The sequence below is a fragment of the Gobio gobio genome (genome assembly GCF_949357685.1).
Source record: "Gobio gobio genome assembly, chromosome: 1".
Taxonomy (NCBI): Eukaryota; Metazoa; Chordata; class Actinopteri; order Cypriniformes; family Gobionidae; genus Gobio; species Gobio gobio.
In genome coordinates, this window is record NC_137097.1 from 36,067,013 (window position 1) to 36,080,407 (window position 13,395).

The 13,395-nt window shown below is 36.1% G+C and overlaps 1 protein-coding gene across 1 annotated transcript in view; it reads left to right on the forward strand.

Moving 5' to 3' along the window:
- LOC307121520 (uncharacterized protein) overlaps positions 1 to 13,395 on the forward strand; it is a gene marked incomplete at its 5' end in the record, with an annotated part of 69,346 nt that overhangs the window by 41,768 nt on the left and 14,183 nt on the right. The window lies entirely within an intron of this gene.

Here is a 13,395-nt window from a genome sequence, read left to right on the forward strand (position 1 = left end):
TTCTGGAATGGTCCTCAAATGGTTCAGGTCATACTTAGAAGAGAGAGGTTATTATGTGAGTATAGATGACCATAAGTCTGAGTGGACATCCATGACTTGCGGAGTCCCACAAGGGTCAATTCTTGCACCACTCCTATTCAACCTATACATGCTGCCACTGAGCCAAATAATGAAAAATAACAAAATGGCTTACCACAGCTATGCTGACGACACCCAGATCTACTTAGCCCTATCACCTAATGACTACAGCCCCATTGACTCTCTATGTAAATGCACTGATGAAGTTAACAGTTGGATGTGCCAAAACTTTCTTCAGTTAAACAAAGACAAAACTGAAATCACTACATTTGGAAACAAAGATGAAATTCTCAAGGTGAACACATATCTTGAGGCTAAAGGTCTAAAATAAAAAAAACAAGTCAGGATTCTTGGTGTGATTTTGGAGTCAGACCTGAGTTTGTCAAAGCAATAACTAAATCAGCTTACTATCATCTGAAAAATATAGCAAGAATTAGATGCTTTGTTTACAGGCAAGACTTAGAGAAACTCGTTCATGCTTTTATCACCAGCTGGGTGGACTATTGTAATGGTCTTCTCACTGGCCTTCCCAAAAAGACCATTAGACAGCTGCAGCTCATACAGAACGCTGCTGCCAGGATTCTGAGCAGAACCAGAAAATATGACACCAAATATCTCACACCAGTCCTCAGGTCTTTACACTGGCTTCCAGTTACATTTAGGATCGATTTTAAAGTGCTATTACTTGTATATAAATCACTCAATGACCTCGGACCTCAATATATTGCAGATATGCTGATAAAGTACAAACCCAACAGATCACTCAGATCATCAGGATCAAGTCAATTAGAAATACCAAGAGTTCACTCAAAGCAAGGAGAGTCTGCTTTTAGCCATTATGCCAGCCGTAGCTGGAACCAGCTTCCTGAACAGATCAGATGTGCTCCAACAGTAGCCACTTTCAAATCCAGACTAAAACACATCTGTTTAGCTGTGCATTTACTGAATGAGCTGTGCCACTGTACGTCCGACTGATTGCACCTTATCTTATGCATTTACTGAATGAGCTGTGCTTTGTCCGAACTGCTTGAACTTTAATTATGTGTTTCAATTTAACCGTTTTATTTTTTTAGTTTTAATCATGCTTTTTAATATTTTTTATTTTTATTTTTTATTTTTTGTATTAATATTCTCTTTTAATTCCTATTATAACTGTTATACTATATATATTTTTATTTAATTCACTTATGACTATTTTAACTTAATTTCTGTGTAAAGCACTTTGAATTGCCACTGTGTATGAAATGTGCTGTACAAATAAACTTGCCTTGTCTTACATAAATATTATTTTCTACTTTAAAATTATAATTTCGTTATTTTACTAACCCAACTAATGACTCATACAGGCTTTCCAATAGTTTGCAAAACGTAGCTTTCTACACTTAAGAAGAGTTGTGCACTTTTAAGCTATTTTTACTTTACTGTATCTCTTTACATACATTTTATTTCTACTTAAAAACTATAATTTTGTTATTTTACTCCAACTCCAACCAACTATAATTACTGGCTTTCCAATAGGTTACACGCACTTTCCACAATCCATCACGGAGCTGATCAATTTTGATTTTGCACCTTTAAACGTTCTTCCACGTAGTTCATACAACCACCTTACAATATTTGAATAACATCATTTATTTTGTAGCCTATGCTATGCTTTGCACAACAAAAAGTTAATTGTGCTGGTAAATCCAGAGTTTCGGTCTGTGTTGTTCCCGTTTTCTTGTTCTTGATTTGTTGTTCTTCTGTGTGTTCCTGCTGTGTTCCCGTTATGCAAAATAGGATTTGAAGATATGTACCATATAAGGAGGCAAAACCATCTCTCATTCTCTAGGCTCAGGATAGAGGAGCCACTTCTACGAATCAGCACAATGTCTATTAGACTTTTAACACCTCTTGTAGCAAACACAATTTCAGTTTGTCTTGTCTGACACATGAGATGGCACACATACACAGTAATTTTCCTGTCTGTTGTTATGCAAACACATACATAATATAAAGTAAATACTTCTGCATAAAGCAAAATTAATTTCCACTACACGAGTCAGACCCGTCTGTTATTGGCTGAAGCGAGTCCTATCTTTTTTTGCCTTTTATATATAATTTTTGGTGAAGTGTGTGTGGATAAAGCAACAAAAACACCTAATATACTACCATCAGGTACCTAACAATGAAGAAGCTCTTTTTTTTAAAACAGCTTTCCTGGTGATACTATCATACTTTTTTGGAATGTGCATCAATCAAGACAAAAAACCTTTGCATTCATTTGTATTGATAATATTGAATTTCTTTAGTGTGAGGGTATTATGACCCTGATAATGAGGGGACAGTGCATGCAGTGTAACGTTTTGCTAGATGTAGGGGAGAGTGGGGTAAGATGCGCCATTTTTTACTTACGTGGTACTCAGGAGGTTTGCTATCATTTAAAATGATCCGAATACATCTATGACAAAGGGTTCTAAAAATATGGCTTCTTATAAAGAAGTGTTCATGTGGCTCAATTTACCCCATGCTAGGGGTAAGTTGATCCAAGTCAATGGGTAAGTTGCACCATCTGGGTGTAAACGGACCATCTAATTGAATCTGAATCAAACCCATGTGAAATTGTAAATATAATTTGATAATTGAATGTGTTTTAAAAATGATCAAATTTCCTTTCACAAATAGTCATATTTATTTACTTACAGCTAACTTAAACAACATAAAACCAACCAAATGAAGTTGAAATTCTTTAATTGTTTGCATTTCTGAAACAATATGTTGAACACCATAGTTGTAACCTTCCCAAAAACAGACTAAACAGAGTTTGTTGAGTAAAATTAAATAAAAATTTAATAAAATAAAAAACTGAATTAGAATGAATGAATAAATGTCATTGAAACAAATAAACATTTTAGTCAAAAGATTCTTGGCATGTAAGTTTTTCTACAATGTCGAACATGTTAGGCCATTAGGGAGTTTAAAAGTTTAAACGTTGGCTCAGTTTACCCCAGAACATTTGCCCCATAGCTGCCATTTTGGACAAAACTAGCTAGCTTACCAATTCAGGCTAATGTTTGGCTAAATGATTTGCATGGTTTTATACATTGCTAAATCAATAATATGGATCATGAATATTTTAGACCTGGACAAATTTGCTTTGATGCAACAGCCATTACATCTGTTATGCAAAAATTTTACTTTGACAATTTAAAGTAAAGTTTTTAAGGTAAATGGGTGCCTTCCACTCATCCCTTGTGCTTCTCATTTTCACAGTCTGGCAGAAACAATGGGTGGTTTCAAAATATATGTCACAAAAGATACCATTACAAAGATAAAGGGGGTGAGTCAACTTACCCACTGGCTCATCTTACCCCACTCCCCCCTATCCCAAAGACATGTGTAAAAACATAACCAAAGCATTTGTTGTGGTTAAAGTTGACTTTATTTATTTGAAAATGAAAAATGATTGAGTGCATTACAACAGCCACAGTCACAAAATGCTTTAAAGAATGACATAAAAACAATTAGTTAGAAATAATTTTGCTAACAGTTGCCATAAAGTGCTGCCAATTAGATAACTGAAAAAGATCATGTGATGGCAGCATGATTCTGTGTGTTTAGTTATAGGCCATGTAAATTATCCAGCCGCTGTTGCCATCGTTCAGATTTTTGTTGATGAAGTTGAAACCAGCTTTCTGATACTCATTCCAGGCTTTAGAGTTGATCAGCAGAACCATGGCTTGGATCTGCGATTCACATCCTTCTTTCTTGCTCCATGCGTAGACATCGTTTCCACGGGTTCCTTTATTGAGATTAACAGGGAGCATTTTATAGCCTTCATTCATCAAATTTGAGGCCTCCTGGCGGGTGGTGGATATGTTAAGAGCAGTGAGAGCCTGTTTCTTATTGGTTGTGCGGCGATACCAGAGGAAGACCTGTTCACCACAAGCGCCACGATTGGTGTGTTCACCCACACGAGTGTAGCCCAGTTCAAACATTTGCTTGTCAGAATACAAGTCAGCAGTTGCTTTGATATCTTGTATGTGGCTCGGCTTCTCTCTCTTCACCCACAGGTAGATGAAGTTTCCTCCTGCATTACGGTTCAGATCACAGCCCAGTCTCTCCCATCCATCTTGCATAAGAGCAGGTTCTTCTTTGGCTTCTATGCTTACCTTGAGGTCCACAATAGGAATGTCATATTCAGTGCTGCCGTAGAAGTACCACAGAAAGATGTGATCTCCAGAAACTCCTGCATTCAGATCCTTGTTGACCGGCTCATACCCAGCTTCAGCCAGACCATTTTTCATCCTCTCACTGAATGAAAACTCGATCCTGGTCACAGGTCTGTTGCCACACTCTTTCTTGTACCAAAAAAAGACCTGGTTTCCACAAGTACCTTGATTGAGGTTCACATTGATGAGCTGATAACCTTGAGCTCCGAGTACTTCCTCTTCATCCTTACAGGTGGAGACATTGAGCTTTGTTATTTGCTGTGCATTTGCCATTTTGTTTTCTTCTGTATTTTTGGCACTGTAGAAGCAAAACAAACAAACAAAAACAATAGTCAATTATTACTTTTCTTATTTGATTAGGAATTGATATACATTCTGATATATTGTTTCATTTATAAAGTCTGACATGCATGCTATTTCTACATTTTAGTACTAACTTTATTTATTGGCTCACCAGTGTTTTTGTTATGAAATAACATGTTTTAGATCTAATGTTACAAGCCCTTCAAAAGTATTAATACAATGGCAACATTTATTCATTTATATATATATATATATATATATATATATATATATAAATATAAGTTTTTACATATAGCTGTTAAATGGTTGTTGTCAAGTTATCTAGATTTTCTCCAGATGAATAAATCATCACCTCACCAGAAAATGTTGTAGAAGTCACAGCTGTTTCACCGACGATAGCAGAGCAGATCTGTAAAGAACCTTCACATGGCTCTCACTTATATAGTCGACTCAGCTACTCCACCGAACACACACCGGTAATCCTGAAGAACATGACTCACTGGTTCAGTCATGGAGAAACTATTCTTAAGATAAGAGTTCTGGAAAAAAATTCTAAGGCGAAGTTCTGAGGAAGAATTATTGCAAAATGAAGGCCAAAGGGCAAATCAATTAAACGCTTTTGTTCAGTGATTTCATTTGAATAAAGTCTGCTCCATTCTCCCAGAATGTGTAAATATACTCCTGAATAAATAAATACCCAATACACGCAAATATTCTAGCCATAATAAATTGCATTGTAACGTAACATGGAAAAAGAAAATGTTGCCGCTGTGTTTAGCATGCCGTCTGTTGCTCCTGGTTGCTTTTTAGTTTTAGCTTATTATGGCTCAGTCTCAGAGACACTTATATACGACTGGCGGTCTCTGATAGAGATTAGAAACTCCGTTTTGGACTCTGGGAATGGAACTATGGTGTCTCGGATGTCTCTTGTTCATATCCTCCACTGTTCCTGTCGGATATCCCCGACCACCTGTGTTGACGGCCTCTTGTTACCCCATGAGGAAACGCATAGGCATTGTGGCAAGCGGAGCGGTCTTGCAATTTGACTGAAATCTACATTGGGATATCGTGGCTGCCGAGCTATTTGGCGCATTCAGGATGTCTCTTATCGATGGATTTGTCCTATTGTCCCCAGGGTTTTCGACAGGTCTTCGCAGTACTCTTTTTCCCGGATATGACACGACTGAGTAAACGCTCAGTTTCATCGCTCGCTCAACCGTGGAATAGAACCTGTTTGTGGATCAGGGTGGCATTGCTGAATGTTCGGTCGTTGCTTAATAAGACTATTTTACCTCACATTATCTGGACTTTATTTTCATGACTGAAACTTGGACAAAAGATGGCGACCTAAGTCTATTTACTGACCTTGTCCCTCCAAATTGTACTTTTATTAGCACCTCTGGGATGTCTGGTCATGGAAGGGGTCTAGCGGCAGTTTTTAAAGACAATTACCATGGCCTAATCACCCCATTGGAGGAATACAATTGTTTTGAGCTACAAATGTTTCAAATGGAAATGGCTGCTGATCCTGTTCTGTTTGATTATATATAGACCTCCAAAGTCAAATTGTGTGTTTTTAAATGAGTTTGCAAACTTTCTGGGTGGTGTAGTAACAAAGTTTGAAACGATTTTTGTTACTGGGTGACTTTAATATTCATATTTGCTGCTCCACAAAGGCATTTCCCAGGGATTTCTGTAACCCTACTGACTACATTTTACACAGTGGGTGCAGGGACCAACACATATCCAAGGTCACACTTTGGATCTGGTTTTTACTCCTGGAATTTCTATTTCGGATATTGAAATTGGTTATACTGTCCTTTCTGCCCACAAATCTGTTTTATTTACTGCCACCTTTCCTGGTCGACCTGGTGTCATAGCCTCGCCAGCCCGGTGGCCTCGTCACTTCACAGTGAACACAGATGAAGAGTTTGCTTCATCTTATGCAGCAGTTCATGTCCCCGGCCCAAATGCTGATGAGTACCTCTGTTCCTTTAACAATACCTGTCCTAACATCTTAAATTACATTGCTCCTATGAAGGCCAAGCGGCTGAGGAAAAAACCTCAAACATGGTTAAATGACTCGATTCGCTCACTCAGACAAACTTGTAGGAGATATCAATGCAAATGGCTTAAGGATAAAATGCAGGTTTCTTACGAACTTACCTGTATGAGGGACTCTCGCTCAGTATTTCATAAAGCAGTCAAGTCAGCAAAATATAAACATTTGTCAGTGATCATCAATAATAATTACCATAGTCCCACAATACTGTTGATTCTGTTTTTACTCATGTGTCTGAAACTACATGTGGAATTTTTTTTTTAACATTCTTTGTTGAGAAAGTGTTTAGGTTGAGACCCCAACATTTGCATTCCAATTCTGACATCCATTCACCGTGAGCTCTGCTACTTGGTCCTCCTTTGATCCTATTACTCTTCCTACTTGCAAAATATCATTGAACATTTAAGACCCACTGTCTGTCCTCATGATGTCATGCCAGCTCACTTTTTAAAGCAAGTTGTAAACACTGTTGGTGCAGAGTCTGAGCACTAGAATGGTCCCTGATCGCCTTAAACATGCAACAATTACTCCAATTTTAAAGACCCCAAATCCAGATACAGCCAACCAATCTCTGACCTTCCTTTCATGTCCAAAATATTGGAGAAAGCGGTGTTAGTTCAATTACAGGCCTATGTTCATGTCATTACATTGTTTAGAGCATAAGAAACAATTGGGAAAAGCATTTTTGAATGTATTTTATTCATATTTTCTGTAGTGGACACCTGGACTCAGTTGTTTAAAAAATTAAAATAGGCAAAATCTATAGGCAAAAACCATGGGATTTTTCTTTTCATTCACCAATAAATTTTTTGGTCTCTGTATTTTTTTTAACCAAACATTGTTTAAAGATGATTCTCAACATATGATAGATATAGCAGAATTAATTGATATACCATTTACTTTATGCAATATGTGGGTAAAATGGCCATACTTTGGGTAGACCCATTCAATACAATGTATCTATACACTGTATCTAATTTGCATATGAATGTGTTATTGGGGCAACATGTTAGTCACTACAGAGGAAAAAAAGGGAACAAAAATGAGTGACACTTCTTGATAACTTTCTTATCTTTGAAGTCAGTTATGTTCTTCAGAATTATGTGCAACTGACAGGTGTGCTTTCAATATTAAGTTTAAATGTGTAGGAAGACAAATACAATATATTTTTCTTAAGAATATGTAATGTCTGAACAAGTCAGTCATGTTCTCCAGAATTACGTGCAACTGACAGGTGTGCTGTCAATATTAAGTTTTAATGTGTAGGAAGCAGGCACGTGCAGAGGGGGGGGGGGGCTTTGGTGCTCGAGCCCCTGCCCTTTTTCAAAATGAATCAAAAGTGCCCCTCTCAGACAAATATCAATGATAATATCGTGGTCAATAAAACGAAATAAATGTAATTATTATAACATGACAATGTATACAATGGTAACGAACGGCTCAAAAGGCGGACAATTTCTGTTGAGGCGTTGCCGTAACGCGTTGCTATGGGTCGCGTGCGTTTTGATTGACAGCTGATTTTCCACTGTTCGGAAGCGGCTCTCGAGCCAAATATGGTCCTTTCAGAGAGTGTGTGGCCTTACGGGAAAAAAGTAAACCAATATTTTTTTTTTGCATCCATAATCAAAGCTAATGTGTTGATTTAATTACAAATATATATATTATATATTTTAAAGTATTACGCAATTCACCAATGCCCGTTTGTCATGTATATACACCAACCAATCGTGATCTGGCAAAGCAAGTTCAAATTCCATTGGGCGATGTGAAGCGGTCATTTTCTGTTCTTATTCAGAAATCGGTTGAAAATGACATGGACAGACGAACTAACGTTTGTGGAACGATTTCCTGCGGTTTGTCTCATTTTATAAATTGCATCACTGACTAAATGGTTTTTAACAAACAAATCCCTGCACAAAACCATGCAGCAGCAGCAAAAGTCGCATTAATGGTAAGTGTGAAATTCACTTGTATTTATGTATATTGATACACCGTTTACTATTTCATGAAACTATCAAAGTTAACAAACCCCACGTGCCACCGGCACCTATACAGGCCTATTATGTGAAGTGTAGGCAGGCGAAATGGTTACGTGAAAGGACTTTATTATATTACCATTTTTGAATATTATGCAGCATTATGAAAGTCTCTTATGTTCATCAAGCCTTATTTCATAATATTAGGCTACTGTTTTTTTTCTGTATTTTTGATTAAATAAATGCAGGCTTGATGAGCATAAGGATATATATATATATATTGCCTGCATTTATTTAATCAAAAATATTATATATATATATATATATTTACATATTGCCCCTTTTTTACATTTGAGCCCCTGCCCCTGAAGAACTCTCTGCACGGCCCTGGTAGGAAGACAAATAACTTTCAAGTTTGTGTGGGAAATGATGGACGATTTATTACTAAACCTTTAGATATAGCTAATTATTTTAATAATAAAGTGAATAGTTTACGATCTTGCATGTATGGCAATTATTTAAAATGAGCGTGTAATCCTATTGTTAAAATGATGACAGATAAAAATATGTAGTTTTAATTTTAGTCCTGTATATCCAAATATTGACAATATGCTGTCTTGGTCTGAACAAATAGATACAAGGTAGGGTGATTTCAGGGTGATTGGGGCACTTTTTGCCATCGAGATGACTTGGAAAAAGTGTCCCAATCACCCTGAATTCACCCTTTGGCCAGAAATAAAACATTCATTGTAACTCAAATACAATGTTGAGAAAAGTTGTAAAATATTTTGTGTTTTCTGGGACTTGGTTTTCAAAGACTTTAGGGGCCATTTACACGACACCATTTTCAGCTTAAAACTGAAACTTTTTTTGGCCGTTCATTTACACGACAACAACATTTTGGGGGCCGAAAATGCAAGCTTTTAAAAAGGGGTGTCAAAGTGCAAGTTTTTGGAAACGACACCGTTACTATCTCCATGTGTCAGTTGCATATAATTCTGAAGAACATGACTGACTTGTTCAGTCATGAAATATTCTTAAGAAAAAGGAAATTAAGAAGGGTCACTCATTTGTGTTCCCTTTCTTTCCAGAACAGCTTCAGTTTCCTGATAATACTATCCTTCTGGGACCCATGAACAGACTTTTGTCCTCTGTAGTGAAAGGACCTATATACAGTATATCAATATTCCTATGAAATATTAAATATTGTTAAAGTTTTTGTTTTTTAAAGTGACGACCAAGCGGCCGCTGGCCGACAGTGAGTTAACCACATGTTTGATCAATTTCGCCTCTCAAATCAACACTTGATTTGTCTTGCCTATCATAAAATCCATAGATATAAACACTTCAAGCATATCACAATGTTAATTTAAGTGTTTACTATCACCACCATAGTAAAAAAGCATTTTTGACAAGCTGAGGCAGGCTGCTGCTAAAGGGCGTAGGTTTGGTCTCAGCTTTGGTCGGTACATCCCACCAGGTTTGCCCAGATTATATAGTCTATTATTTATGTTACTGAGTATGGAAATGCACCATAGTTTAGGAATTAATACGTCTATGAATTTATGAGGCTCTATATTTTTTTTATTTGTATTTTATTAATTATAATTATTTTATTAATGTTTAGCTGTAATTGGAATTCTTTTGTTGTAAGATACCAGAGCCTTATGGGCGATTTCCTTTGTTATTTCAGACTGTTGGCAATACAGAATATCACTATACAGAAGTGAATCTACTTCATCCCATTATATTGTATCCTGACTGATACACCATCCTGTATATTGTCCCTAAAGAGCTAGTATAACTGTATAATCTCAAAAATGCACTCAAAAAAAACAACAACAACAACAACAAAACACCTGAGACTGTTTAATGCTGAACAACCAAACGTTTTACTACCAAATTATTATGTACAGTAGTATTTACACTAACAAAAATACTGTCACAAGGAATTACTCCTTGTGGAACTTGTGGAGCAAAACAATAAAAGTAAATAAATAAAATAACCCTTTTCTATTATAAACACTATTTGCCCTCCAGTACCTCAAACATATACTCACACTCATAATACATGTGAAATTGTGAACACCCATACGGTTTATTAACAAACATAATTTACGATGTACGTTTGTAGCCTATTGATACTTACAGAAAACACTGTTGCAAGGAGGTAGACTTTGAGAACTTGTGGAGCAAAATAATTAACCAAAATACTCTTTAATTGCCAAGTTCATAAATGATTTTCAAAAACTGATTTGGGGAAAAAACACACATAAAATGACTAATTTTTTTTTGCACAGGCCTATCTAAAGGGTTAATGGTGCCACCTGGTGATCAACAGTAAAAATTACACATTCAACCTCTTCTCAACAGGGAAAACCACCAACAATCAGAATGCATGATTATATGGTGTCATGGCTTTGCAATCAAAAAACGTTGTTATATTGGAAGTCAATGGGGCAAAAAAAGCCACGAACAGTAAATGAGGGAGAAAACATTAAAATCTCAATGCTGCACAACAACTAACAATGCATCAAAGCCAATGTTGTTACAATCTTTGACATGCCCAAGACTGTGATAAAAGGTCAATAAAATATCCAGTCCACAATCACTTTTTATATTGACAATAGTACTTTTATGTGTGTTTTTTCCCCAAATCAGTTTTTGAAAATCATTTATGAACTTGGCAATTAAAGAGTATTTTGGTTCATTATTTTGCTCCACAAGTTTTCCCTGTTGGGAAGAGGTCGAATGTGTAATTTTTTACTGTTGATCACCAGGGCCCGGTTTTTCAAAAGGTTTAATCTGGATAAAATTGATCCGGATTTAGTAATCCTTTTTTTGCGATCCATGATCACGTAATCCAGCTTACTTTTGGAGCCAGTTTTTTAAAGCAACATCGGATTGGATCAATCTGATCCGGATAGGAACTTTTCAGGATCACCAAATCTGGATAAACAGTGCTGGATAAACAGTGCTGGATAAACAGTGCTGGATAAACAGTGCTGGATAAACAGTGCTCAAACAGGATAGGAAATCACAATGTAGAACTATAGATATGTAAAGAGCAACAAGTAGAATAGCCAGTGTGGGGTCAATATAAGTTTATTTTTATTTGAAATGAAAACACACACATTTAAAAAACAACAAAAAAAACTAACATTTCAAAAATCAGTGATTTCCATTCTTTGCATTTTTTTGGTTATTCTGTAATAATTGCATGCATCACTAATAAATATTCTAAAAACAAAAATATTTTCAATTGTGATGAATATGTATATCAATTAGTGATAGAATAAAATGTATTGTTTTTGCTCAATTTTGACAGCTGTTTGGGGGATTATTTTATGAGGCCAAACTCTTTCTACTTTGCTGTAGGCCTATACTGAAAGGCTGAATACGTTAAAGCTTACCTAATCACTGTAGCCTGACGGATGAACAAATAAAATTAAAACCTTATGAATAAATAGGATATCTTGTAAGAGACTGCATGATCCAAATATAGTATTATTGATACCTTTTTAAAGTTTTCATTACATTTTGGGCATGAAATCCACGCTGAATCCACCCTTCTGATGGGATCAGTTTAATCCAGATTTTTTGGATCAAAGTGATTTGTGACCAAATCCTACAAAAAAGTTCTGAAAAACCCAAACTAAAGGTTTGATCCGGATCAAAACCAAGATTGGATTACGTGATCTAATCCGATTATGTAATCCGTTTTTTCTTCTGAAAAACACATTTTCAAGATTTGATCCAATCCGTTATCCAAAATCCTAGTGGATTACTTTTGAAAAACCGGGCCCAGGTGGCACCATTACATTTACATTTACATTTACATTTATGCATTTGGCAGACGCTTTTATCCAAAGCGACTTACATTGCATTCAAGGTACACATTTTACATATTTGTTAGTTCTTGCTTTCCCTGGGAATCGAACCCATGACCTTGGCGTTGCTAGCGCTATGCTCTACTGTTTGAGCTACAGGAAAGCTACCATTAACCCTTTAGATAGGCCTGTGCAATTAAATAGCTTAGTTTCTGGCTTTTATATGGAGTATCACAGCATATAAATGAGGGAGAAAAAATTTTAATCTGATGCTGCACAAAACCTAACGATGCATCAGAGCCAATGTAGTTACTAATCTTTCACATGTCCAAGAATGTGATAAAATGTTAAAAAAAATATTCAGTCCACTGTAATATATTATGTTCTGAAGCCAGATTGGAGAGGTGAACGACAGACACATGCTTTGCATGTTCACTTCTTTACTGAATGCTCAAACGCATACAGAGAACTCACGTACATACAAATGGGCGTGGTTTAACATCCCAGGTAATCAGCACATCTATTACATCCACAATCACTTTTTATATTGAAAATAAGTCATTTTGTGTGTTTTTTCTCAAACCAGTGACATCATTTATGAACTTGGCAATTAAAGAGTAAAAATCCTGCTTTTTTTAACATTAAGTAGTTTTGATCAGGACTGAGTTTGATTAACAGATTTATGCAAAAAAAATAATAATAATAATTCAGTGACTTGGTAACGTAGCATTCTATCATGAGCGCGACTTCTATGTGACTATACATGCTGAACACCCCTAATCAATACTCCTAACCTTGGTTGAAAGATTACAGAAGCTAGGTTTAGTTGTAAGTTAACAATATCCTGGGTAACATATACCACCAGTTAAAACTATTTTCCACAGTAGAATCTCCACTACCGCTGCTAGATTGTGTGGCTAATGTTAGCTATTTTG